The 27970-nt window shown below is 41.4% G+C and overlaps 1 protein-coding gene across 1 annotated transcript in view; it reads right to left on the reverse strand.

Annotated features, from left to right (window-relative positions):
• nav2a (neuron navigator 2a) overlaps positions 1–27970 on the reverse strand; it is a 251632-nt gene that overhangs the window by 148771 nt on the left and 74891 nt on the right. The window lies entirely within an intron of this gene.

Genomic DNA, 27970 nt, shown 5'->3' on the forward strand with positions numbered 1-27970 from the left:
AAGTGTCCCCTTGTGGGGGTAATTGGGCTTTTTAATAAAAGAGTAACTCTGTTGGAGTTTTTATTGCTCAACAGGATCAAAGGCATAAGGTGCAATCCTCTAAAACCCTGCAGCCACAAGATTGTTTTATTTTGTAATGATTTAGGAGGACACCTTTTTGCAGAAAAGGTCAACTGTAGTACTAAATATAAAGTGTATTACAGTGCTATCACTGTCACGATCATGCATACCAAGAAATATATCAATCGCTTTTATTGCAGCATAAAGAAGAACAAACTACATATATTTATATTTCACATACAGTCTGAGAATGTGTGAGGATGCACTGTAGAGTTATAAGCTCTTGATCTGAAGGACTGAGCAAAGAGCTTGCACTCTATTAAGCATTATTCGCTTCACAAACAGCCAAAAGAGCTTAATGCATACAGTCACACACAGTCACACAGACACATGCCAGCAAGAAGGAAAAGGAGTGGCTGTCATGTTTTTATTAGTGCCTGAGTGACGCACGTGCTAGTCATGTTGTGGTTGGAGGTGCTGCAGCTGTTGCCAAACTGGGGGTTGAGGGACCACCAAGGAACCCTAAGTGGGGTCCTCAACTAAATTAAGGATAATATTATTCCACTATTACATTACCTGAATGTGTTTTAAGTAAATAGGAGAGGAACAGGATGAAATGCAAACAAAAGATTGAACTCCTCTTGTTCCTTTTCTCATTTCAGAAGCAGTTAAAAAACTTCAGTCACTTGCACGTTCATGTTGATTTCATGCATCAACACAACTGTCGTGGTGCATTAAGAGATGAACTATAAACTTCATACTTGAAAATACCAAACAGGTCAATTTTCAGATCAGAAATACTCATCGGAAAGCACAAACTTGGTCACATCACCTGGACCCATCACCTGTGACTGATGGGAGCAACAATCTTTGACATTGGTCCAGCATTAAGCGAGATCGCTGCGATCGGCAGCGGCGAAACAAGCTACAATGTAAGTTAATAGGGCAATTGTGCAGCTTGTATTTACCTTCACATAAGTGCTCGTTTAGCCACTGACAGGCTCCGATTAATATTCTAAGTGTCACAGAGGGGAAACTCGGGGAGGGCAAGAGGATGGGTACTGTATATTAAGGGAATGCCAGAGAGAGAGCCCACTCAGATAAAAGCAAAAACCCGCTGGAAATCACTTCCATCTCATCTACTTCCAGACTGGTTACACTGGATCTTACCAGCTGATCGCAGCACCAGCACTGGACTAAACACATTCAATTATCTGGAGAAAGCTCCAAGCTGTTCCTGGGTGGTTATCACTCCTAGCACTTAGTCATAGTCTATTTCATTTTATTGAAAGGCGATTACTACTTTATCAACGTTTTGTTTTATTCATTATACACCAGGGAGACATTTCTCCACAACAGCTGGCACTGTACACACGACAATGATTGGTTGTGCAGGAGCTCTGAGGTAGAGAGGAAGACAGTCCTGGCAACATGCCATGGCATCTCTCACACACTCACACAAACACACTAAGTAAAAGTATGTACATGTTGCATTTACAGTATTTATATTAAGCCTGTGACGCAAAATAGAGTCCTAATTTCCATGCAAAACGTCCCCAAAACCTCTAATGGAAGGCTGTGAGGTGGGAGGAAGGGAAGCCACATAAAGGGAATCAACCAGCGTCACAACTTTGGTTCCACTTGGGTTATTTTCCATTTCAACCATATAGCTAAACATCTGGCATTCAACACCCTCGTCCTCCGCCGCCTCCTTCTCCTCCAATTAGCCTACTCCCCCCCTTCACAATGTCACCACCAGCATCACTTCCACAGCGGTGCATGAGGTTCTCCTTCACCCCATCAGCATGACCTGCTTACTGAGTTTCTGCTGTTGGAGGGAAGTCTTAACCCAGTTCTGCTCTAAGTAGGTTTCGATCAATGCTGCTGTTGATGACTTTCAGATTGTAGTGGATAAGATACCACGAAGATATTCTGATTTATATGTGTTTCTTAAAGAGTAACTTAATACCAGGCTGAAAAGTGTTTCCCAGCCCTCTATGGTTGAAGGGTTCAGGTGTCAGAAACTGATTCAGCTTCCCTTTTAAATTGTAGGAAAAATATAGTTTAGACTTTCTATCATTTCTAGATTATGGTGATATAATCTACAGACATGCTGCTGCTTCCACTCTAAGTTTTGCTCAACAATTTAACACAATTGATCGAGAATTAAAATTGTTGTTGATTCATTTTCAGTCAACTGACTAAACAATTAATCAACACTTTGTTTCACCACCCTTATTTAACTTTAGTGTTCAGTTTCTACAGCTTTAAGTCAATGATTCATTTATTACAAATATTACTCAACCCTAACATGAAAATACAATGTGCCGAGAAAATACTTTTCTTCTCGTTTTACAGACTGGTTTTCGGCTTAAGGAGGAAAGTCTCAAGTACTGTACCAGAAAGAGCATGGCACTGATTGGTTGATATCCAACATAGAACAGTTGGATGAAAACAAGACAAGAAAATGATGTGTTGCTCCAAACCCACTTCATACCATGGGGGATTTCTTCCATATAGTGCTGGCAGAGTTCAGGTCAAATCACTGCTGACAAAGTTCAAGTGTCATCTTGAACTTTTCCTCATCATCTCATGTAAATAAAGAAACAACTTTTAGACTTCAACTGCTTCTATTGCCAAGCGTGCTCCCATTGAGGCTACCATATTGTGTCGGCTTGAGTAGGTCAGCTGCTTACATAACCAACTATGGAAGACAGAGTGGCAATTCTTCCAGGGACCTGGGCCGTGCCCCTCCGCGGAGGCCCAGAACGGGCATTCTTTCCCGGGCTGGCACCACTCAGCGACTCCTGCCAGGAAAGCTTCACTCACGGATAACAAGGTGTATAAATAGACCTGCGGGTAATGAGGCATCAGGGGTAAGAGGCACAAAGGAAACAAGACAGGCACGACAAGAGGACACCGGTTGTCATGTGTACAGTCAAGCTAAAAAAGATAAGCCACTCATCATGCTCTTGAAGAAAAAAAGAAAATAAAGTGAACATAGTGAACAGACTATTCTAAAGTACTTACTCCTGCCATAAAACCCAGGGCAGTGCTTTGCTTGGCCGCCCCTGCAGCGCACACAGCTCTGAGGTGAATGACAGACTTATTTGGTTGTTCTGGTACTGGCCTTAGTTGCCAACAAAAGCAATAAGCCAACACAAGGAGTTAACACTCCTGAAAGCAGTTGCAGCCTGAGAGGCAAACTGTAGCAGTGAGAAAGACAAAGAGCGAAAGAGTGGACGCAACCATTCAGCGCATTACCTGTTGATTTAAAGGCAGCGCAGCAGCAGTGTTTGGGAGAGTGGGCTGCTGGGTAAACACACGACCATGTGGGGGGACTCCCAGGGTTTGAGGGACCACCAGCAAAGACCAACACAACACACACACACCAGCATGCACACACTTTAAAGTTTAAGGGAAAGAAGGAGCAGGTAAGGAATGACAAGCAAGATCTGACAGTTTTTTGAGGTGAGAGACTGAAATGTTTGACGGAATGAAATGTGACAGGAAGGAGGGTGCAGAATTTAGACAAATATGAAATACTGAAGAAGGATGAGTCAAAACACAAGTTCACCATCAAACTGAGGACAGAAGCACTGAAACACTGCTGGCGTGATTTTATGGAACAACCTCAATAAGTACACAAGCATATGGATCATTACACACCAAATCAATTTTTACTGAACATCCTAGAAACCGTGAGGATAATTTGCAACATTTATGTGTTTTACAGTAATCAAATAAATTAATATCATTCCCATGAATTTAATAGACGTTTTCATGTGATTCTTTTTAAGATAATCCATGACATGAACTGGGAGGTCTAGGTGAATTGGTATGGAATTATTCATATGATTATTTAGTGAACAGCTAATGTGTTTTCATCAACATTTCAGTCAATTTATTTTAATTTTCAGGCTCCGACATGATGAACTGTCCACACAGAAGGACATAAGGAGGTCCCTGGGCCTCTTAACTAAATATTACTCAGTGACTCACAGAATTTGAGGCCGTCCCACACCAAGATAAAAGGCAGAGTTTTTATTAGAGACTGCCACAGTTACACTCCCACATAGCACAGCCTCTGTGATGCAAAAGCCTTTGCGTTTAAGCCCACAGAGCGGCTGCACCTCCGGTTTCAGCGAGAGTGACAGCAGAGCACCAAATGAGCCCATAGCTGACTGGTGGACATGACAGTCAGCCCATGCTCAACCAACACAGGGAGGCTAGTTATCTGATGTTAGAGTCCAGGGTATCTGGGCACTTTATAAAGTTGCATTAATAGGCGTTTGAGGGGCAGAAGAACTTAGATAAGTAAAAAAAAACAAAAAAACAATATAACACAAATTCTGCTGCAAAATAACAAAAAAACTAGGCTACAGTACAGGTATAAAAATAAGTGTTTTTTGAGGTTTTGAGAAAATGCAAGCTACACATCACACATACACTCATAAGATTCTCTAGATAGCTACGTTAAAAGGCCTTCATGGAACTGGAAACATACTCTTCTTCTAGTAGGCTAATGCCGATTACGGCCACACACAGCATACCATAATGCGCTTAGTAATGTGTCAGAATTCGTAAACATGTTAACGGGTTAAAAGTGTGACGATACAGTATGCTAATTTAATTGAATGCTTTGCTTGTCTGACCATGTTTGTGATGTGTTTTGGTGCCCTGCACAGATCAGATTGGGTAGTTTTGTTCCACAGTGTGACAGAGAAACACTTATCAGTCCTGATAGAACGCAGCCTTATCAGCAGGAACAGGGTGGAGATACCACTAAGCCACTTACTGACAATTACAGGGATGGATCCACACACAAACACATATTTAAACACTCTCTCTCTCTCTCTCGACTTTAAAACCATCTTGAACTCCAGCAGACCTCAACCAGCCTTTAAACAAAACAGATTTGAACATTCGAGGATGCAGAGTAAAAACTCCAGAGATTTTCTCCTAAAAGAGACGTTAGCTGAGATTAATGTGCTCAGCTTGCATGTGTGATGGCAGTCTGGACAGACACACACACACACACACACACACACACACACACACAACCTCAATCTCTTTATCGTTGCCTTAAGCATTTTGGACACCCAACTGTCTCAGTGACGGCCAAGATTAAACGTGAGGCCTTGGCTTCTAATCCACATCCTGTCATGTCGTTGTGTGCAGTTTGCTTACATGGGATAAACTAGATTTGTTCCTCTGAATAGCTACATTCTGAATTCAACATTCACTTGCATCACTGCAGCTCAGCAGGATCTGTCTTCTAGAATTTGACATGATTCAGGTTGCATAAGGCGCCGGAGTCCAAAAAGATCAAATTAAACACGACAAACTCACAGGACCCCGATGCTCATTTGTACTTGATTGGAAAGAACCACTGGCCTCCTGAAACTCCCTATCACCCTGTAAGAAGAGGACTGATGTCCCAAATGTGAGGCAATGGAAGCTCAGGAAATGTGTTCTAGAGACATGTGGTGGACAGGGGGACTAAACCAGAGATATTATTACAGATTGGAGTGTCTCTGTAAAATTGCTATAATCCTTACAAAAGTATCCACTACAGAAAGGTAACAGGATTTTGCTACAAAGATGCAGAAGGAAGAAATTACTGGATAACATGGGATTTATTCTGAAAAAGCTGCACTGCAAAAATGCAATTTAGTCTCTTTTTTTGTTTTTTATCTGAACCAATAAAACACAAAATAACTTGGTCAAATTAACATTTTTGCAGCGTATAATGAAAAAGGACAAATTTGCTATTCATTTGAGAGCAGTCACTGTTTATTCGATTGACTCCTGAAAACTCCGGGAGGTTAACAAAGCAACAGAAATGGATTGCAGTGGCCTCCAGTGGTCAATTAAAACTAATGCACATGGCTCACACAAAGTTCTAACAGTATGCAATCTTTAATGTGTTATTCTCCTTTTTCTTTATTCGTTGTGTAAGGAAGACTGGCAAAGTAAAGCTTTTCATTGCATGGTGTAAGTTGTCTTTACTGTGCATATGACAATACACCTCTTGATTCTTAACAATCATAAATAAATAAAGAAAACTGTACATTGTACCTGCATAATTCTGCCCTCAGTAGTCTGTTAATAAAAGTTATACCTGGACACGGGAAATATTTTAATAATGCTGCAAGAATGAATAATGTAAAGAAACATGTGAGTTTAATTTTAAAACATTTGTTTTGTGCAGAATCAGCTAAACCTAAGCCACATTGTGTAAACACAGGAGAAAAAACCTCTCCAGGAACATGAATCGAGCTCTTCCTCTTTCTCAGGCTGTTTTACTTGACTTCTGCCGGTCCGATCCGACTCACAGTGGAGCCGGTGAGCTGCAGTCCAAAACAAACCCTCCCCCTGCAGACAGTCAATATTGAAGTCTGCTCCAAACGCTGTCTATTGTGTGAATGTCTGCAGCACTAAAATATTAAAGCCCGTGTCTTCACACAACCAGCAGCTTCTAGAACAACACGGTATGTGTGCAAAGGTAGAGAATGGCCGAGCTGAGAATTGAGAGTTCAGTCTCACAAGTCAAACATAAAGACGTCTTTGTGCAGCGTGTGAATACAGCTAATGTTTCAGAATATAAATAGACACTAATAAGTGTAACTTAGCTATTAAAATACATCATGGGTCATTATGGGGAAGACATTATTGAAAAGTGCTGCAATTTATGATTTAGGAGTACTCTTCTTTTTTCCCCCTAGTTAGCATCAACTTTGAGTAAGTTAGTCAACGACTACATTTTCCAGGTCAAAAAGTCTCCAAAAACAATGGCTCAAGTAGGCTTTCAAGTTGACAAAATGTATAAAAATGTGAGAGGAGAAACTGGTAGTGCTAGTTCTAAATAACAGCTATATTGATTTCAAATCACACAAAAACACACCATCATATTCCAGCAGACCTTGCCCAGGGTGCCACTTTAATTCAATTAACTCTTATCTCAGCAAGTGCACAATAATTTCTCTTTTTTTCTTCTTTGGGAGACGCCCTGAAATATCTCTGCACACCCCCAGATTATATTAAAGAAAACAGCCTTGGAGGGAAAATGAATATAATTCCCTCATTTGCATAGATCCCCCCCTCAATTAAGACATTAAATATGATCTTCTGCTATAGACACACATGCATGAGCACACAGCAGACGCAGCACACACACACAGATTCAGATTCCCCCTTGAGCATGGGCCTGTAACACGATTAAAGTCTGCCTGAAGACATCAGTGCATGGTGGGATTTCACACTCATTGTTTTTGCAGAGAAAAAGGATTAACACCTGCCAAGTCGGGCTCATCTATGTCACGGTCTCAGTAAATTCAACAGCTCAGAGCTCTGACGGGGACTGACTGAGAAACAAGGACACATCCACAGCCCAAACAGCATATCGGGCATTGTTCTTTATTATGATGTTAAATCCTTATTTAAAATGTAAATCCCAAAGATAGATATCATCTATTTGTTGATGCCCTTCAGGAGTTATTTAAACACACTTCATCTAAACTTGCTCTGTGTTTTTCTACTTCAGTTAATAGTTTCCAGAATTTCCCAGAATGCCTGTTGCATCTCAGCTGCATTAAAAGGTGAAGGAAAAAAAAAGGACAGAATGAAAGAAAAGAAAAACTAACCCAGAAATGCAGAAGTGCATCCCCTGTGTTAAAATGTCTGTTAAAGCAGGAAAGTTAAAAAAAAAACAAGACACTCAAAGCCACAATACTGAGTGGGTACTTCAGATACTCAAAGGCCCAGGGCCACCCTGTTGGATTGTTTTCTCACTGAGCAAAGTCCCTTGGCTTGATCCATAGCACAGTAGACAGTTTTTGCTGATAGAAGGCAGATCATTTACCTCAGAGCATTTCCCCCGACTGTTTAAGCCCAAAATACTTTTGCAACAAAATCGCCTTCTACAATCTAAAACGCAGAAGAAACCACAATTTCACACAGCTAAAGTTGTTCCAGATATTGTCAAGAATCATTCTTAAAACCCACCCGAACAATAAAGATCTCATCCACATTAACAGCCAAAGTTACTTAAAAGCACATACTTATTCATGAAATTTTTTTTCTCAAGCAATTGTTATGTTATCATAGGCACACCAATTAGCTCCTTCATTTGGCAACATTTTTTTTTTAGCTTAATTTTGTATAGTTTTTTTATATTTTTACAACCTACAGAACAAACAAATACAATTGAAAAAGAACAAAAACCCTCTCCCACCCCCCACCCTCTGCAGTAGAGCTGGGCAATATATCAATATTATATTGATATCGTAATATGAGACCAGATATCGTCTTAGATTTTGGATATCGTAATATGGCATAAGTGTTGTCTTTGAGCGTCCGGATAGCTCAGTTGGTAGAGCTGGGCGCCCATATATAGAGGTTTACTCCTCGGCGCAGCGGGCCGGGTTCGACTCCGCCCTGTGGCCCTTTGCTGCATGTCATTCCCCCCTCTCTCTCCCCTTTCATTTCTTCAACTGTCCTGTCAATAAAGGCCTAAAAATGCCCAAAAAATAATAATAAAAAAATTAAAATAAGCGTTGTCTTTTCCTGGTTTTAAAGGCTGCATTACAGTAAAGTGATGTCATTTTCTGAACTTACCAGACTGTTGTAACTTATCTATTATTTGCCTTTACCCACTTATCCACATTACTGATGATTATATATCTAAAATCTCATTGTGTAAATATTTTGTGAAAGCACCAATAGTCAACACTACAATATCGTTGCGGTATCGATATCGAGGTATTTGGTCAAAATATCGTGATATCTGATTTTCTCCATATCGCCCAGCCCTACTCTGCGGTCTCGAGGAAAACAAAACAAACAAACAGAAATCACACCTTGCCTAGTCACTCTCCTCTAATTCTTGTGACACTGAGGTCATTAGGGCTGATACTTGTGCTGCTGCGCTTTTCCATAGGTCGATAGTCAATGATTTGGCCACAACATTTTTTAAACCAGAAGAAACTTTAGCTGAGTTTTAAATGAATTTCACCTGCATCAATAGCCTACAGTCTGTGCTGCGTATGAGCCACCACTAGGTGGGAGCAAATAGACTGATAACTGACTGGATATCAAGTTGACCGCTGCTTAGGCTGAAATTTGTGTTGCATGGAGGCTTGTTTTGGTAAATCTGATCATATAAACAAACCCCTTCATCCCAGTTAATGAGTGTATTTAACAGAGAACAGCTCCAGACAAAGACAACAAGAGCAGTGTGAATGCTGTTTGGTTGTAAAACGAGACTGATTGATGGGCAGAAAGAAAAGAAGTCTCTCTGGTGAAGGACAGATGTTTTTTGTCTTTTCTCTGCGCAGCATCACCAGTAGAAATGTCACATGGAGTAATGGTTTGTAGTAAAAAGGGATAAATAATGTAGCAAGCAGAGATGGCCTCTAAACCCACACCCACTCCCAAGACATCAGCATCTCTGCTTCAACAGCAGAGCAGCAACTGAATTTCCTCTGTGTCACATACACACACACAAACCCCAGTGCAGGGTGAAGTGTCCTTTTCTGTGTGGTGGACTGGGGCAGCACAGAGAGAGGACACTCCACAAAAAAGAAGATAATAGCTCGATCCATTAGGAGGTCTGTGGGAAATACAACAAATGAAAAGGGCTTCCAGAGGAGAGTTGTTCAAGCAGCCCATTACCTCATTCTAACACACATGCACAATCTCTCTCTCTCTCTCTCACACACACACACACACACACACACACACACACACACACCACTGCCCCCTCTGCCTCTCATGTCAGTGTTCGCACGTAGAAAGGTTTTTCTTTTGCAGGACAGAACCAATTAAAGAGCCCCGGTGATGTTTTAGTACGAGTACGCTTGGATAAGCAAGAGACAGAGACACAGAGAGAGGGAGAGACAGAAAGAAACCAAGAGGGGGAAGGAGGGAGGGAGGTAGAGATATAGGGGGAAATCGAGGTAGTCTTGGAGACCTGAAGAAAGGGCAGAGGGGTTTCTGGGAACTCTAACCCTCGAGTGACTCGTACACAACCTTGTTAGCCTCCTTTTTACAGTGGTAATGATCACAAAAAATGGTTTGGGAAGATCGAAGTTATGGCAAACAAACTATGGTTAAGGCATAAAACAATTAGTAAAAATTAGGAAGAGATTGAAGTTAGGGTTAAAAAAAGACGAGCGTTAATAGCATGAAAATTGTATACGCTACATGTCCATCCACCACCCCGACCTCCACACCCTCACTCTCTGCCTTGCTACATATAGCTTCCTCCTGCATTGCTACCTAACGTTAGCATTAAAAGGTGCAGTAGGTAAGCCTTATAAAACTAACTTTCTGTCCTATTTGCTGAAACTGACCCTATGTTCGAGTAGAACTACATGAAGCAGGTCATTTAAAAAAAAATCCAGCTCCTCTGGTACCACCTACAGCCTGTAGTGAGATTTGTAAAAATCCACCGCTCCCTGTTCAGATGCACCAATCAGGGTTAGACAGGGGTGTCTAACTGGGTGTCAATCACTGCTCATGCACACACATTCATTCTCCCTTGTGGGGGGAGGGGCTTAGGAGACCGTTTTGGGCTTTAGCGGAAAGAGGGGAGGGCTGAGAAGTTGCTAAATTGTTTTGGCTAAGCCCTGGATCTTGACAATCCTACCTACGGCACCTTTAAACCATGAAGGGCCACATCATCCATTGACTTTAGGGATACTGGGCTGGCTAGCAACAATGTAAACTATACTATATAGAGCAAATACGGAATACAAAGAATACAATACAAACAGAAAACAAACAGCACATTGAATGGCTACTGCATAAAAAAATGACGGTCAAGAATTGGATTTGATGTAATGTAAAACATTAAGAATATAATCTAATCTTGAGGACTGTGACTTTAAAGGCTGACCTGTTGTCTGACTGTGTTTCAGTGCTCCCCAACAGAGGTGGTGGATTTAAAGAATGACAGCAGAAATGGACAGTTACAGGGAGGTAAAGGTGGGTGCTGTTCAGGCTACAGCACAGCAGGTTAACTGGCCGCTGCTGTTTTACGTCGGGGAATAAAAAAAAGGTACATAAGGTCTGGTCTAAATGAGACTATTACTGGCCTCTGTGTGCCTCAGGCTAGCAGAGCGACACAATACACGGGCACATACACAGGGATAATTAAGTTTTATTGCACCTCAGAAGCAGGGACCAAAACTGTTGGATAAGGAGTGGCTAAATTATTGTTTAATGATTAAATATTTGACTGCCTTTTATTCTGCTGTCTGGCCCATCTACCACCCTCTCCTGTATTTTCTCCTCTCCACCTCTTGTCCGCTGTGTCTTTTTTCTACTCTTTTCCCTTGTCCTCTTTTTTTTTTTTCTCTCCTCCGGGGTCCTCCCTCCCTTCATATTCTCCTTTCCATTTATCTTCTCTTTTTTTTCCTCATCTCCTCTCTTGTATTGACTTATCTGACCTGTGTCTGAGTGAGTATATGTTTTTGTTACGTAGCTACATTTCTTAATGAGATCATGTGGTTTGCTCTGTTTTTGTTGTAAAGTCATTTTAACATTAAAATGACTTTCTCCTCTACCTTAAACAGCTTTCACTAGCATTCATTTCTCTTGCTGAAATTTCACCTGCACCAACACAGAGTAATGAAGCCACAGATCTTACATTAAAATGCTCTGTGAGCAGTGATTAGCCAGTTAGCTTCAAAGCCTTCTGCAGTACATGATCTCTGGGTGCTAATCGCTCATATGCAAAGAGATGCGATTCAAACTGAGCTCGACGGCGCACGGGTCACTCCGGATCAAACACTGTATGGTGTTAACAGAAGCAGTGGTCTGTGTGATCAACAGAATATTTAGGCAGCTCAGAGTATATGTACGTAGATGTGAATGCACTGAGGAAGATGCATTGATTGACAAGTTTTTCCTCGCTGCTGTGGCACGAAATGCATGTTCATGGGGGAAATAAAATATAGAGTGTGGTCTAGACCTACTTCATCTTCAAAGTGTCCTGAGATAACTTCTGTTATGATTTGATAATACAAATTAAATAGATAGAATTTATGTAATGGTCTCCTCTCCCATATGCAACAAAAATCAATCAATAAATGATCACAAAAAATGGTTTGGGAAGATCAAAGTTATGGCAAACATGCAAGAGACCAACACGTGTCACTTGTGCAGCATATGACACTCATACAGGCAATCAACATCCCAATTCAATTGCAATACTGCATACAACAATGTCATACAAATATCAGGAACATACAGTGACTCAAATGTTTTAACTTGTTGCAACTTAACCTCTAACAATAGCAAGAGCAGAGTGCAGGATTTGCTCCTTTGTTTCCAAGTTCATGTTATCTTCCAGCGCACCTGCACAGAATAAGTTTTGGATGTGTGAGTCGTTTCTTCAAAAAAAAGATTCACATTAAACAAAACTTCAGATCAGATTTTGAAAAAAGTGTAAATGGAACCAAGAATCAATAGAAAAAGGAGGCTACTTCCACACACCGTTTACTGAGCTAAACTTTAGTCATAGTCTATTCATGCAAGTCATATGTTAGTCATTAGTTAGCTAGCTAATCTGTTTTAATAGAAACTTTAGTCTTCTTCTTCTTCATCTTGTGCTATATTTGGCATCACGTGTTTCTAAATGGGGCCTGAGGTCATTAAAAGACAACCTAATCAACTGTGTAATGTTTACATAGCATTTAAACCTCTCTACAGTTGGATACAGTTGTATTTCAGATGCCAAACAACTTAGCACTATAGAGTACTAATAGTAATTGTAATCTTCTCTGGGTTTGTGGCCTAGCATAAATATGCATGGCTAAGTTTGCAGTGGTGACAGCAACCCAGAAAGGTGAATCAAAAGTAAATTATAAGCATAATATAAATGCAAGCTGTAACTCAAAAAGCATCTGAGCCACATTTTGGTTCCTGCGAGCTGTGAACTGTAATACATCTCATCTGGATCTACCGAGACAGTATATGGTATATGGTCTGAACATTCAGGGTCAGAGTCTGGCCGTGTTTTTTGCTGTGTCGGTTGCCATAGTAATTTTTTTTTTTTTCCTTCCCTCCGTGACAACACAGTTTCCCCACTATATAAAGCACCTGAGCATCTAATGGGAATCTGCTGGCTTGTCCTGTTGACATGCTCCATGTAGACGCCTCCCTCCCTCCCCATCTGTCGGCTGTCTCCAGCTGCTCAGACAGCTCCATACCAGTGGTGAAAAGAACACAGCTCTCTCTCTCTCTCTCTCTCTCACTCACACACACACACTTCAGATCCAAACTGAGGAACAACACCAGGTTTGCCCCCCCCCCCCAGCTCCAGAGAGAAACAATAGAAAACAATAAAGTAAACACCCATATTTTTCATCCTCACTGGGGAGTTACAGCCCATTCAGATATACGGGACTATTATTGTATTAGGTTTAAACTTATTGGCACACTTATCAGACAGTAATTTTGCTTTTATTGTTTATTTATTTATTGATGTCTGTACTTAGAGTTGCAATGTTTTATGTTTTTAATATATAAAATCCTAGTTTAAAAAAAAACTGGCGATCTAAGACACAAGATCTAAATTCTATCATGCTACATGTGTCCCCCGGGGAGAGAATATGAGCATCAATATGAGAACACTCTAAAAACAGAAACTTGATAAAAACACAGGTTTTATGTTTTGTCTAACGTACTCTCTCACTTTGTGGATGTTGGCTTCTTCTTAACAAAAGTAGACAAGAAGGGGTCTGTGAGGGTCGTTAGCAGTAGAAAGAGAGGAAGACGGAGAGGATAATCTGCACTCCGTCTCAATCTATTCAATTTAATTATTTGGTCATTTGACAGGGACAGTGCGCAGCGTCTTAGCTGTACCAGATCATTGACATCTGTCGTCCCTGGGCAGGTGTTGTACCTCCCTCCTATTTACATACAAGAGGAAGGCAGAATATTAGAAACAATTCTCAATATAATGCAGTTCAGTACAACACAACAACAATGACCTCAGTGCTAAAAAACATAATTGAATTAATACATTTATGACAGTGTGAAAAGAAAAGTGTACATCTGTTGTGACAACTCCGTAAGTAACGCAACACAAATACAATACATTCACCACACCAACAAATACCCCTCACAGTCACTCCATTTATAAACTCATTAATTACCATCGTCTACTATGTCCATTCACAGCTATCGTTTGGATTGGACGACACACTCGAGCTGCACGGAGGCTCACTGCTTCCTGTTCTGTATGAACGGCGCCTCATACACATCAGGGGACAAACCTGACTGCCACTCCAAACACTCCACTGGCTCTAAACAGGCACTGTTGAACTGATCTTAGAAAAGGAAGCCCATGAGTCTCTAACAGAAAATCAAGCACATCTTATCCAGCAGAAACAAACAGATGCTGGCTCTGTACAGCTCTTCACCAAAGCCTTCCTAAGGAGTGTCTCGTTGGACAGAAATCAGAATTTGATCCTCTGAGCTTTGAACCAAAGCTCCCTCCAATTCCTTTCATCTTACCAGCCCTCACTTTCTAATCTCGTTCCTCCGCTCTTCCTTAACCTCCATCAATCCTTTCACCCCTTCCCTCATCTTCGCCTTTACTCCTTTGCATCAATCTCCTCTCTTATCGCTCCTTTTGTTCTGACCACTATTTCTGTTCCTCTACTGTACAACACTGCGATGCTCTCTGGGCTTCATGAATAATTCATCAGGCAGACAGGAGAAGAAGAAGGCATCGCCAACAAAAGACCCAACTGAAGGACTGTTGGACACAGGGGAGCACGCACCTCAAACACACATCCACATTTACAAGCATCTAATACATCCTGAGATGAGAGTTTGAGCTAATTCGACATACGGGAGACCATCATCTCTGCAGCAACAGCACCTGAGGAAATAAAACATGAATCCTTCTTCTTCTCCCTTTCATTCCCTCACTAATGTTCTATTATCTTTCTAGTTGTCAACCAGTTTGTTCAATCTGTTATTAACGTTTCCCTGCGAGTGTTTACTTGCTGCTTCATATTCCCTCCTGTCTCTGCAGCCGTCTCCCTGTTTATGCCAGTGAGGATTTTCCTGGGAGCATCCCCTCCATCCCAAATGGGATTACATGTAATTCCCATTGCCAATCCTTCTCCTTCCACCACCCATCCCCTACCCTCCGGTAAATACCACAACATCCGCAAGAAGAATTATTAAAGAAATCCAGTGACTGGTGTAAGAACTTAATCACATTTTACCAAAACATGGTTTCTTTTCACTCTGAAATGGAACAGGGATTCCTTTTTACTTCATGACACCGAGCACAAACGCAAAGGCACCATTCCGGACAGCTATCCGGCAGCTTTTTGTCATTAATTGTACTAGTGGTAATACTGGATCCTATTCTTCCCCGTTCTGAGCGGTCCGACGATTCATCCAGATAAAATTCCATTTCCCCAGCTGACAGGGCAGCCCTCTCTGACTCCTCATCCTCCTCTTCGCTCCCGGCCTGCTGCCAGCCAGCCAGCCCTTTAATGCACACAATTGATTCTGTGGCCTTTCTGGGGAGCTAATAAATGGGGGAGCCTCCACACTGAGTCTATGACCCCAGATGGATGACCCTGCCTGGACAGATAACAGGCAGCAGAAGGAGGGACTGCAGTGTGGTAAGCTGGATAGGTTGGGGAGGGGAGGGGGGGGGGTTTGGTGTTCAGAGGTTTGGTGGTGGAAAATGAGGAAATAAGGGCAGAAAGTGACAATGGAAAACAAAGTAAAAGTAAAAACACAAGAAACCTAAGTTTTCCTCTTCCTAAAGCCAAAACCTTGGAGATACTCTGACCTAGTTTACTATTTATACATGTGGAGTATGTACGTGTGCAAGAACATGCGTGTGTAATGATGTGGACATAATGAGGACGGATGAGGTAATTCTGGCAGTTGGGGTGGTACACCTGTAGGGGCCGCGGCGGGCGCTGTGAGGGGAATGATGTATGGGACTTGGGGTAGTGTTCTGAGGCTCAGCACCAGAGTGCTGAGCAGCCCAGAATAAAAATAATAAAAAGTCACCATCATTGCCATTATCATAGTTATCATCATCCACCATCCATCATCAACTTCATCGCCCTCACCACCATCATCATCATCATCATCTATCATCCGTGTCAGCAGGAGCAGTGCAACTGGCTGGGCAAATATAGGCAAAGTAAAGTGAATCAGTGATGTTCTTTCTGCTGAAACACATTTGAAACTGCCACATCAGAACCATCGTCATCTCAAAGTGTTAAACGGCTCTTTCTTTGGTCTCCATCTTCATTGCTTGTTAGATTATTGCTGTGCTGTATTTGTAATGCATTTCCCAAAGATCATCCGCCAATTATGCTCCTGTTAAACAAAATTCTATATTTGTATTGTATGTTAGACACGAGAAGTTCTCAGCGCTGTGTCGAAGAGCCGTTTTTCACCAATATACCAACAACTCGCTCACTGTTTGTGCTTCTCCTCCAACTGTGCACCATGCATTTTGCACTGGGCACATAAAACAACACACAGACTTTTAAGGTCAGGAAAATACCAAACGTTTGGAGCGCTGCTTGCGCTCGTCATTACGCTACACGAAAATATGATCCTGAAAGAATCTATGGCAAAGATGATTTAAGCCGTTCTGGAGGCCGACGTTGGCCAAACAACTTACGAAGACAATGTTGTTGTTGTTTTTCTTTAATTTGTCATTATTTTTCTTCTAATTTCAATCACTAAGAAAATGTAAATGACATCTCTTCATGTTAACCAGAGATCTTCAGCAGGGGGTCTGGGGGCCCTGGTGGGGTCCTCAGAGTTACTGCAGTGGGGCCACCAAATTATTAATTTTTTGAAAGTTTTTTCAAAAATTAAAATGTCTTAACATGAATCCAACATATTACCACAGATGCAGTTCATACTAAGAATTCACTGTGCCACATGTATTTTTAACATTATAACATAATTGATAAAATCATGCCAACAAATATTTTAATAGCTTAGTATGCTATGCACTGAAAAGGGATGTATAAAGGCTTTAGGCCACCCACATGTTATTGTAGGCCCAGTTTATTATGCAACTTATGTTTTTACAATATGTAGTAGGGGGTCCATGCTCTGTCTCTCTCTCAGTTAAGGGGTCTTTGGTTTAAAAAACATTGAAGAACCCTGCTGTAAACCATGAGATTTCTTTCCAAGGAATGACCTGGGAGACCCTAAAAATCTGAAAAACCTAAATCAACTAAAATACTCACCCGAAAACTATAAGAATACTCTTAGCTGTTAATACAAAAACATTAACTTGTGCCCGATTCCTGCTTCTTGAACCAACATCAAGTTTAATATCTGCATTCTCCATGTGCGTGCCATCTATTGAAATAATCTCCAGTACATCTGAGTCATCAAGTGTACATCAACCAGACAGCCTCTGACCTTGTGCAACATTAACGTCACAGTGGCATTCAGAGCAGCACTGTCCGCCAGGGCTGAACCAATCCCTACAGACAAATCCTGACGATGCATCAGCAGGGAAACGGGCCAGCAGGAACAGCAGGGAGGGGTCAACCCAACAGGTACACAGGTAGGTAAACTATTTAACATACTGTACAAGGCCAAGCAATGGTGGACAATGCCGGAAATGTGCTTGCTCATCCAGAGCAATATCTGCAGAGAGGCCAATGACGGCCAAATAAACTTTTGCTGACTTCTGTTATCCCCAACTTCCCCCTGAGGAGATTAAAGTGATGATGTAAGCTGTCTTCAAAAGTAGACCTTTCACTTGTGAGCCTCCTTTGGAACAGTGACAACCGTTGTTCGATAGCATCACTTGTCATTGTGCAGGAGGTGTCGTCAAATCCATGAAAATATAAAATTAGGGAACTAGCGAGAAAAGGAGAGGTTAGACTGAGACTGGAAGTAGTGTTGGATATTTACCACAGACTCCGGTTCACAGGCGATGTGTTGAGCACAGTCAACGCAGAAATGCTTATAAAAAAAAAAAGGGACATGTGGGAGTGCATTACTCTGAGAAGAAATGGGTTGTGACAGTAGATTTAGTTTGTTATTTCCTCTGATTTCCCCTAAGCCCTCCCTGCACACATTCCACTGTGATCCCATTTTAGTGTGAACAGTTTGTTGTTTTCAGCATCTGTCTTAAATTCTTTTCAATATTCTGCAAAGTAACGTCTCCATTTTTATTGCATATGAAAGGCCTGTCTCACCTTGCACTGACAGTTTTTAAGAATGAAACTGGTGCCTGAGCTGATGTCACATTTACCTGAATTCTTAGAATTCATGCCACACATATGATTTCATTTACTATTTATTTTTTTTGTCACACTTTTAAAGTTATAAGGTTTTGGCCATATTTTGTCAAAACAATGGAACATGGATGAACAGGGTGTGACGTGACGTCTGATGCAGGGAGTTTCGATTGGCATTTTAATACATTTTCTCCACCATGAAAACCTGTCATTGTTGGAATACATTCTATAACAAACTGACACAATTTCAAGCTAAACACAGCTGCTGTTCTTTGTAAAGAAGGAATCTGCAGCTTCTTCACAGCCAACTTTCAAGTCTGCAGGCAGTGGGTGTTTGATACTCAGTGCAGTACCACCTTAAGGTGTCAAAACCTAGTTTCAAATGAACTGCCATCTCAGCTATCAATAACTCTGGTTATGAAGCATGTATGTGATGATAAGTACTGTAAGGTGGCATGGCGTGTGTTGGGAGGTTGACAGGAAGCAGACTGTAAAGGCATGCAGTGGCAACAGAAAGTGACATATCCCTCGACATATCAGGTCTATAAATAACATGTCGCTGTATAAAAACCTGATTAAGACCTTGCATTAGAAAACTGTGTACTGAATGTCACTGGTTCTGATATCCCAGCGAGGGACAGTTCACAAAGGCTTGTTTGAATGGCACAACTTCCAGATAGTTGGTACTGGACTACTGCTTGCCAGATTTATCTATATAGCACTTTTAGAACAAATGTTACAAAGTGCTTCACATTAATTTTATTAAATAACAAACAAGCAGAGTAATAAGAACTAACAAATAGAATTTACAAAACATCCAAACAAAAAAAGCCATCCCATGTATAGATAATTCTTGTTCTCCATAATATCCAATACCTAAAAGAATCCATTCTAGTATTATTCATTTCTGGTAAATCTATATATAGTTGTAGTCAAAGCTGCATGTGACACTGATCTAATTTATTTCCCCTGACTTCCCCTGTCCTCTCCAGGATGTCATGTCCACTGAGCCTTTCTCAGAAGCTTTATCATAGTTTTACCATAATGCAGCGTCATATCTGAACGATACACAAAACGCCCTTTAATGCTGCACGGAAAAGAGCCCCAACGCATTCGAAATTGGCATAAGTGAAATAAAATCAGCCGTAAACATGCAGACAGGCAGGCGGCACTGCAAGAGGACAGCACATCTGCACTGATGGAGCTTTTATGGAGCAGGGGGCACAGTGACGACAGCACTAACAGCCTCATAATGTAGCGATTAGCCTCAAATGGGATGAGATGTGGTGGCGCTATGGCAGCACCCTGGTGACAGCGCTGCTCTCTGGGGAGCGGAGAGCCTGTCAAAGAGGCACCTCCATCACTGCTGAGGCAGGGCCTCCAGGCCGGGAGCATCTACCCCCCACCCCACCCTAACACCTCCCTCTAAGGTGTTGTAAATCACCTGGCTCCTGACAGCAGCAGCGTAGAGAGGAGTCACCTTGGGTGGAGCCAGAAGCTTCTACACTGAAGACATTTACAGAGTCTCTCTCTCTCTCTCAGTTTCACTCTCTCACACACAGTCTCTTAGTCTCTCTCTCTCAGTCTCTGTCTCTTAGTCTCTCTCTCTCTCTCTCTCTCACAGTCTTAGTCTCTCTCTCTCACAGTCTCAGTCTCTCTCTCTCACAGTCTTAGTCTCTCTCTCTCTCACAGTCTTAGTCTCTCTCTCTCACAGTCTTAGTCTCTCTCAGTCTCTTAGTCTCTCTCACAGTCTCTTAGTCTCTCTCACAGTCTCTTAGTCTCTCTCTCACAGTCTCTTAGTCTCTCTCTCTCACAGTCTCTTAGTCTCTCTCTCACAGTCTCTTAGTCTCTCTCTCTCACAGTCTCTTAGTCTCTCTCTCTCACAGTCTCTTAGTCTCTCTCTCTCACAGTCTCTTAGTCTCTCTCTCTCTCTCTCTCACACAGTCTCTCTCTCAGTCTCTCTCTCTCTCGGCCCTAGCATGCTGAAAGCTCAGCAGCTGTCTCTCTCTGTTCCTGCCTATTGAGGTGTCCTCCTCAGTCATTACAGCGGCGTGTCACTATATAGTAGCCCCGCTTCACCCCGAGAAGACAGCCATTACTGCTGCTGCTCACCCTCTCATTTCTCTGAGAGCTGTATAGGAACATCATGGAACAAATGGCAGATAATGGAGCAGAAAGACCATACAAGACAGAAAAAACGTGTGTGTGTGTGTGTGTGTGTGTGTGTGTGTGTGTGTGTGTGAAGAGGGGGTAGGATACCAACATCACACCACTGAATTCTCTCATCCCTGTTTGACAGGTTGACAGACAGGAGGCATCGGACTGGACACAAACCCCCTCTGTCACAGACCAGTAAGAACACCACGGCTACAGAGCGTCTGTCACTGTCCTCGCCTCCCTCCTCCCACCGTGCGGTAGGACACACAGATTCCTGTTTACAGGGTTGAAGGAACCTAGCATGTTGTGACATGTTTTTGTGGTCATGGGACACTGGTTGTATTTCTATCGGAGCAGGAGATAAGCTTTTTTCAATGCTGTTATACAGAGGTCTGGGACCTGCACGCAGCTCTAAAGAAACTGTGCATGCCTTCCTGAGCTGGTTGGGGTTGGGAACTTTGGCAGCACTGGTTGATGAAAAATGGGAGAGAAATTAGTTGTTTTTTTATTAACAAAATTTGCATTACATTTACATTTCATTTTTGCATTACATTTTTATCCTTTTTGGGGGACAATTTTATCAAATAATGAAAAAAGGAGTGGGCGATATGGGTAAAATCTATCATGGCAAATCATTGTCTAACAGTATACAGTGTTTAGTCATATCACGCAGCCCTTATGTGAAATTTCAACACAAACAGCCTGTTTTCACCTTCAATTAATTACTTTAAGCAATAACATGCATTTATGTTAATGCAGTGACATGTATTAGGACAATTCTCAAGCTCTTGGCTCCAAACCATCACTGAGTGTTTTCAGATAAGAATCCTTGGGCTCTCACATAACTGTTGAGAGGGTGAAATGCAAAAAAAGCTACTTTTAATTATGATGGACTTTCATTCTTCATTCACAGGCGTTCTGTGAACTTTAAGGTCACTCGTTCCCCTGAGCCAATGTTAATTTAGGACTGTGGCTGTCTGAAGACTTCCCTACTGATAGTGTTGGTCTTTTTAATAACCATCAGCATCCCTGACCAGTGGTAGAAACTGTCTCGTTATATCTTGCTGGTCCCTCCAGTTGATCTGGTTCCTGACTAACTTGTGCTTTATGAGCTTTCCAACAAAGGTTTGACATGTTAGTACAAAACAAAGACAACACACGATCTTTGTGCATATTTCTTGACATATTTTGGAGAGAGCTGTCGTCGCTGCAGACATGCTTGGCATGTTATTATGCAAACTGTCATTCCTTGTGTCTTTGTTTGTGAGACACAGAGAACACTGAGGATATTTCAGAACGCAGTCTGTGGTGATTAAACTGCAGTGTTAAAATAACAAAAATAATAATTTTAACCTTCCAAGAGGACAATGCCTGTGCCATCGGTCAACTCTTTCCTTTCTTTTGACAGCCCTGCTTTTATTATAGTTCTTTTAAGATATGCCTAAACGTCTCTGTGAATCTACTGAGAGAAGGTCGATGATGATCGAAAAGCTTGGGTTATCCAAGTTCCTGTCGGAGGCAAGCTCGAAATGAACATTATATGTACATTTGTACAAGTATAAAAGAACCAGCTACACAAACATCTTCAAACAACAACAGTCCACGTTCACATGCAGCCCAGAGAAGAATGATCCAGTGAGAAAGGAAGCAACATGGAGATGAGAGGAGTTAAAAACAAAAACTTAACATTAATTGGAACTGTGAATAGCAACCAGCTATTTTCAGCAGTTGATAAAGAAATCGCATGACGGCAAGTGTGCTAATTTGTGCAAATATTCCTCTAAAGTGATACACACCGCTTTATGGATTTCACAGTGCCATCTCCGGGGACTTTTGACAGGTTTCTCACATTATCAGTATGTGTGTGTACGGTCTTTTAATTAAAATGCAGACACGTACTCGTTTCAGCCTGAAATGTGTTAGTCGGGGTGAAAATGGAGGCAGGGAGAAGCTAAATTAGAAAAGAGAAGGGTAACAACACAACGTATCCAGTCACTGTTGGGCATGAATTCTTTGTGATACTTTACTGTATAATGGACATTTGGTCATTAGCTGGTGAAGTCTGGCAACACAGAGTGACAATATTTTGAAGCCCCGAAATAAGCGTTATTAAAAAAAAAAATTCAATTTGAAGCCAACAACTGATAATTTTACTTTGATATCTGGCTACTTTGAGTATTGCTACCCATCAAGAATTAAAGGGAAATATCTCGCCTAAAATATCTGTCGGTTCTTGATCTCAGATTGTAGGATGATTTTGTCTGGTGGTCTATTTTGGTTATTTAAAAGAGCCGATCATGTCAACATATTTATAGCAGTTTCAGTGATCTAAAACATCAGTTTTTCAACATCAGTCCCTCTGATCTAAAAATAAAAAATAAAAAAAAGGGCCTTTTTTCTGGAGACCGAAGATCCCAGGCTGATGATATTTATACACAGTAGCAGTACATGGTGTGTCCAATTGCAGGCGTTGCTTTAATTGATGTAGTAAAAAAAAATAATATATCCCAGTCTGGGACTTGCTGTAAAATAATGATTTATTTAGCCCCTTATTCGACAGTATGCACAGTTTGCACTGTGTCTGAGATGCAATAAAACTTTATTATCCCTGTGTGTGTTGGTATATGTGCATATGTGCGTGTGTGTACTGCATGTGTGTACCCGCTCGTTCCCCTTGTACATACTAATTACTTTAAATTGAACAGCTGGCTCTTCCTTGTCAGAACTTATTGGCTTCTAATTACTTTAGCACCTCCTGTGTGCCACAGCGCGGTGTATCAGAGGACGAGCCTGCTGTGGCAGAACTGTACGCATGTACACTGGGAGTTCACAGCTTTTACAACTTCAGTTATAAATAACTTGAGTACTGCCAGTTCTGCTTTTTACCTTAATTGAATGATTTCTACATTGATGTTGGTAATAAAAAAAAAATAAAAAAAAAAAAGAGATAAATGATTTGCTCTGAGATTATTCAAACTCAGAGATTAATGGACTCAAACTGGAACCAGATCCAAAATTGAACCCTCCATCAAAACTCAAGCCTCATATATTCCTCTTCTTTCTTTCATCCAACATCTTTAACGGGTTTCGATCCCCTCTACGTTGCCATGTGCTTGTTCATAGGGGGTGGCTGTGGCTCGGAGGACACTGAACCCCAAGTTGCTCCCCGGATGCTGTATGTATAGCTGTCCTCTGTTCCTAATACTTAGGATGGGTACTATTCAGTAACAGAATTTCACTACATTGTACTGTGTTTATGTGACGATTAAGAATAACGTTTGATCCTTTTTTTGTTTGAGCCTTCTTCTCAGTACTGCTTTACAGTTAAAGCTTTCCACAGGCAAACTACCCAAGGACTTTTTTGTGAAGAAGCTTCAGGAAGTGTTGACTTACTCAACCTTAGGATACGCAAACTCTTTACTTAATAAAGTTGGCCTCTGGCCTTGGTTAGGACATGTTTCTACTCTTTAGTGACCTCACAGGATCAGATCACATGTCCCAACTGTATGAAAGTTAAAAGGTCAGAGTCCCTCCATGACACCTTTGTGTTCACAAACATAGATCACTCACTACACATCGGGTGATACAGAATAACAGGCATGAAAGCATTATTCATTTTTAGGCAACATGAATGCGTAAGCAGCTTTTCAGTTCACTATTCACAACAATAACAAGGCTAAGCTTATACTGTGATCTGTTTTCCCACCTCTGTTCATGCAGGGTGACTTAGAGGGATAAATCCCAATTTCACACTTTCATGATGAGGCATGCTGTGGCACGTAAACACAGCCTCACACACTGCTTCAGATCGCTGCGGGTTACCGATACCACACACAAACTGCAATCAGCCATTATGCTCCTCCCTACCGTTACTGAAAAAAAAAAAAAAACAACAAAAAAAACATGAAATCACAATAACTTTCCATTCTGAATCATTGCCTCAATGTAAACAATAAAAAAGTAAGACTGCACAACATATTCTATATTTTGTTGTAGTAGGAGGTAATTTCTGGATTACTATTTTCTGTCTTATTTCCGTGCAGAGAACTTTGTCAAAGAGTAAAGTGTACACATTCAATTTACGGTATGGACACTATAAAATGAAGGTTTTTTTTCTCATTTGCAAGGACTAAATTGCCACACAAACTTCATTAAAATGTATTTGAGTTAAATGGGGCTTTAGGCTAGAGTCTCCATCTGAATTGTTAAGCAGACCAGGGGATATATTGTGTGTTCAGATCATTAATGGCTGGCCTGGAGTCCAGTTCTGTGTAAATTATTATAAACCATAAACTAAAGGATTTAGCAGCACAACAAAACACTGTACAAAAACCCCCCTCAAACACTACTACAGGCCTATCATGGAAGTACACACACGACAAAGCACAGTTTCACCACACACACACACACACACACACACACACACACACACACACACACACATAAATACACAATGCAATCCTCAGTTACCATAGAGACAGGGCACTCTGGACATATTGAGGATTTATTAAAAAAGCCTCCCTGGCAGTAATATTCCCTCAACAACCCTGAGAGCAGAGCCACAGACTGTCACCACACTGCTGGAGCAGGAGACACACCACAGCAGCGTCTAACCACTGTTAGCTAAAATAATATTCAGTATGCTACTAGCCCGCTCTTTCAGGCTGCACACTTGCCATGATGCTAATGATCGACTTGACGTAAACCGCTCAGCATCTATGGCAGCGATAACATTACAGGGTTACAGAAGCTGGCAGTGAAGCCACATGGAACTAGCGACAGCACTGACAGAGAGTTTCCTCTACAGGTCTCTGAGGGAAACTTAAAAAGGGAAATTCTGTTTTTTTTTCCCTCCAAATCTTTGTTACATCCATAGTTTGGGCCATCACTCCTATTGGTTTACTGTACATGCTATTTATTCCGAAGATGCAGAGTCACAGGTTCTTAACATTCAATGCAGTTTTACCATACAATCAATGCATGGGGCATCACAAACACAAGCAATGAGACAGGCCTAGGTTGAGCCAATTATCAGGCCCCTGCAGGATCTTGAGCTGGTTTTATATAATTGCAGCGGCCCAAAATGACTAAATTTACTGAGGCTTTCCTATTAAAAAAAAAAAAAAAAAAAATCTAAAATGTATGTTATTTTGCAAGAACTTGTAAAGTTAAAAATAATTTACAGGTCAGCTGTAACAGATAATTATGATTGTTTAAAGAAATCACTTATGTACACCATTGCAGGGGCACAACCCTGATGCAAAACTTTGCAATTTGTTGTGCATGATCTTTGGCTGATTTTATTTCAGTAGGCAAATATGAACTGTCCATGGCCCTTCCTAGCAGTGGCCACCAGCCTGTGCAGAAGGCTAGCCAGGAAAATGAACTTTGTTTTTTTTTTGCCCTGAATGCATTATTAGGTAACCTCATTGCTTCCTGCCATGCCTGTACCTCTACAAGCAAGCTCCATCAAGAAATAGCTGGTTTAAGGAATTAGATTAGAGACTGAGTTTTGGTTACTTTATATATGTGAGAAACTTTTTGGGAGTGATACACAGCCTGGAGGCAACTGCAGCCTGAGAAGTATTTCAAGGTTTGTAGATTGAGACTTCATTTGACTTTGGCTCATAAAATGAGTTTGGAAATTAAATAGTTGTATGCAGAAAACTGCGATGATTGCAGAAAAGTATTCTTCCGGTTGACAATTTCTGGTGAAGGATTGCAGGGATTGGTTGAATTTGTAATACTTCTTACAATCACCTGGAGGGACAGAGGGGATGATCTAAACAACTCATTTGGCGGTGAACATAACGATGATGCACATGAAGTGAAACCCTCCTACTGTGCAGAGGCCGAGAGAAAAAGAATTCAAGTACAAGAGACGAAGGAGAAAGAAAGATAAAAGCAGAAGTGATGGATGATGGGTGGATGGTGGGAGCAGCAGTGTCAAGACTCCTCATTCCAGGAAGTGAAATCAGTTTCCTCCTCCTAGTTTCCCTGAGGCTGTTCCACATGAGAGCTCCAGCTCCCTGCCGCCTGCATCCACAAAGCAGAGGACGGCCGATCCGGCGAAGCCTGTGACATTTGACAGGGAGAGCGCAAGAGAAGAGCAAGAGAGCGAGTACATGCCGTGCATTATTTCATCCGTGCAGTAGAAAGGACATCTCTCTCTCAGCAAGGAAATAAGTTGGGGTTACAAGGGGAAGCACAAGGATGGCTGAATGTCAGGAAAAGCATGGCACAGAGAACGAAATGGGAAGTGGAACCAGGGTAAGATAAAAGACTGTCATTCCCTGTACTGAAAAGATCAAATATGACTTATAGAGGACATGAGAGACATGATGAAATAGGACAACGAAAAGAAATCTGAAGACACAGACAAAGGGAAAGCAGAAAGAGGTAATGTGACTGCCGGTATCCATTTGTAAAGTCTTTAACTCACCTGAGGATTTCCTTGCGACCCCCACTTTCACTTTATCAACCCCCCCCGCCCTGTCTATACTCAGATACACTCATCATGTTGCACACTTTCACCTTTGAAGTTGCCTTGCATGCTTAATCTTTTTAAAAGCACTGCCAGGGGTCCCAGCCAGGCAACCAGAACGTGGAGAATGGGACAGGAGGACAGAGGCGCCTTGGAAGGGGGACTAATTTATATTCAAGATCACACAGACACAGACGCTGCACCTCAAGCAAAGCGCAAATTGAAGAGAAATCCCCCAAAAACCAATCAAGAGGACTGGCAGAGGGGAGAAACAGCACAGCCCGCTGATTTTGGCCAACCAGGGACATCATCTACACATGCGCATTTGTGCCAGCACATACAGAAATGTAAAAATCAAACACAAACACACACCCTGCAGCTTAAGTGTGGGTGGGATGTGTAGGCGTGGGACACGGAGGAGAGACAGTACCCCTTCCAGGCACAGGTAGCTCTCTAATAAAATTAGCTTTGGTGTTTAATCAGCTTCGTCTGAAAGAAATAACACCACAGAGGTTCCTCCTTCCCGTGACTACTGTGAAGCCAGACATGCACAAAAAGGTTTAGTGCATCTATGAACTGTCAGAGGAAAATTCATGTTTCGCCTTTTACTAGGTATGTTGCATAAGTTACGTTTTTGCTCGACTTATGCAACATTCTTGAGGCGTGGTCTACAAAAGAAACACTACTGAAATAGAGACTAAACGGCCACTACAGCTCAAACATTGAGTCAAATAAATGTTTCTATTAAAAGTAAAATCAATCTGAAAACTATTTTGGTCTCAGCTTGACACATGTAGGATTTGATGCTTTTTGTCATGTATTGTCTCATTTCAGTCTGTTGGTTGGATAAAACAAGCAGCTTCTATACATACTAATATAGTACTGTACATCACCTTTCGGCTCAGGGAAATATAATAGCCATTTTTGACTACTTGTTGACATTTCATAGACAATCAATAGATTAATCGAGAAAATAATCAGCAGATTAATCAATGATGCA

The sequence above is a fragment of the Sander vitreus genome, chromosome 1 (genome assembly GCF_031162955.1).
Source record: "Sander vitreus isolate 19-12246 chromosome 1, sanVit1, whole genome shotgun sequence".
Classification (NCBI taxonomy): Eukaryota; Metazoa; Chordata; class Actinopteri; order Perciformes; family Percidae; genus Sander; species Sander vitreus.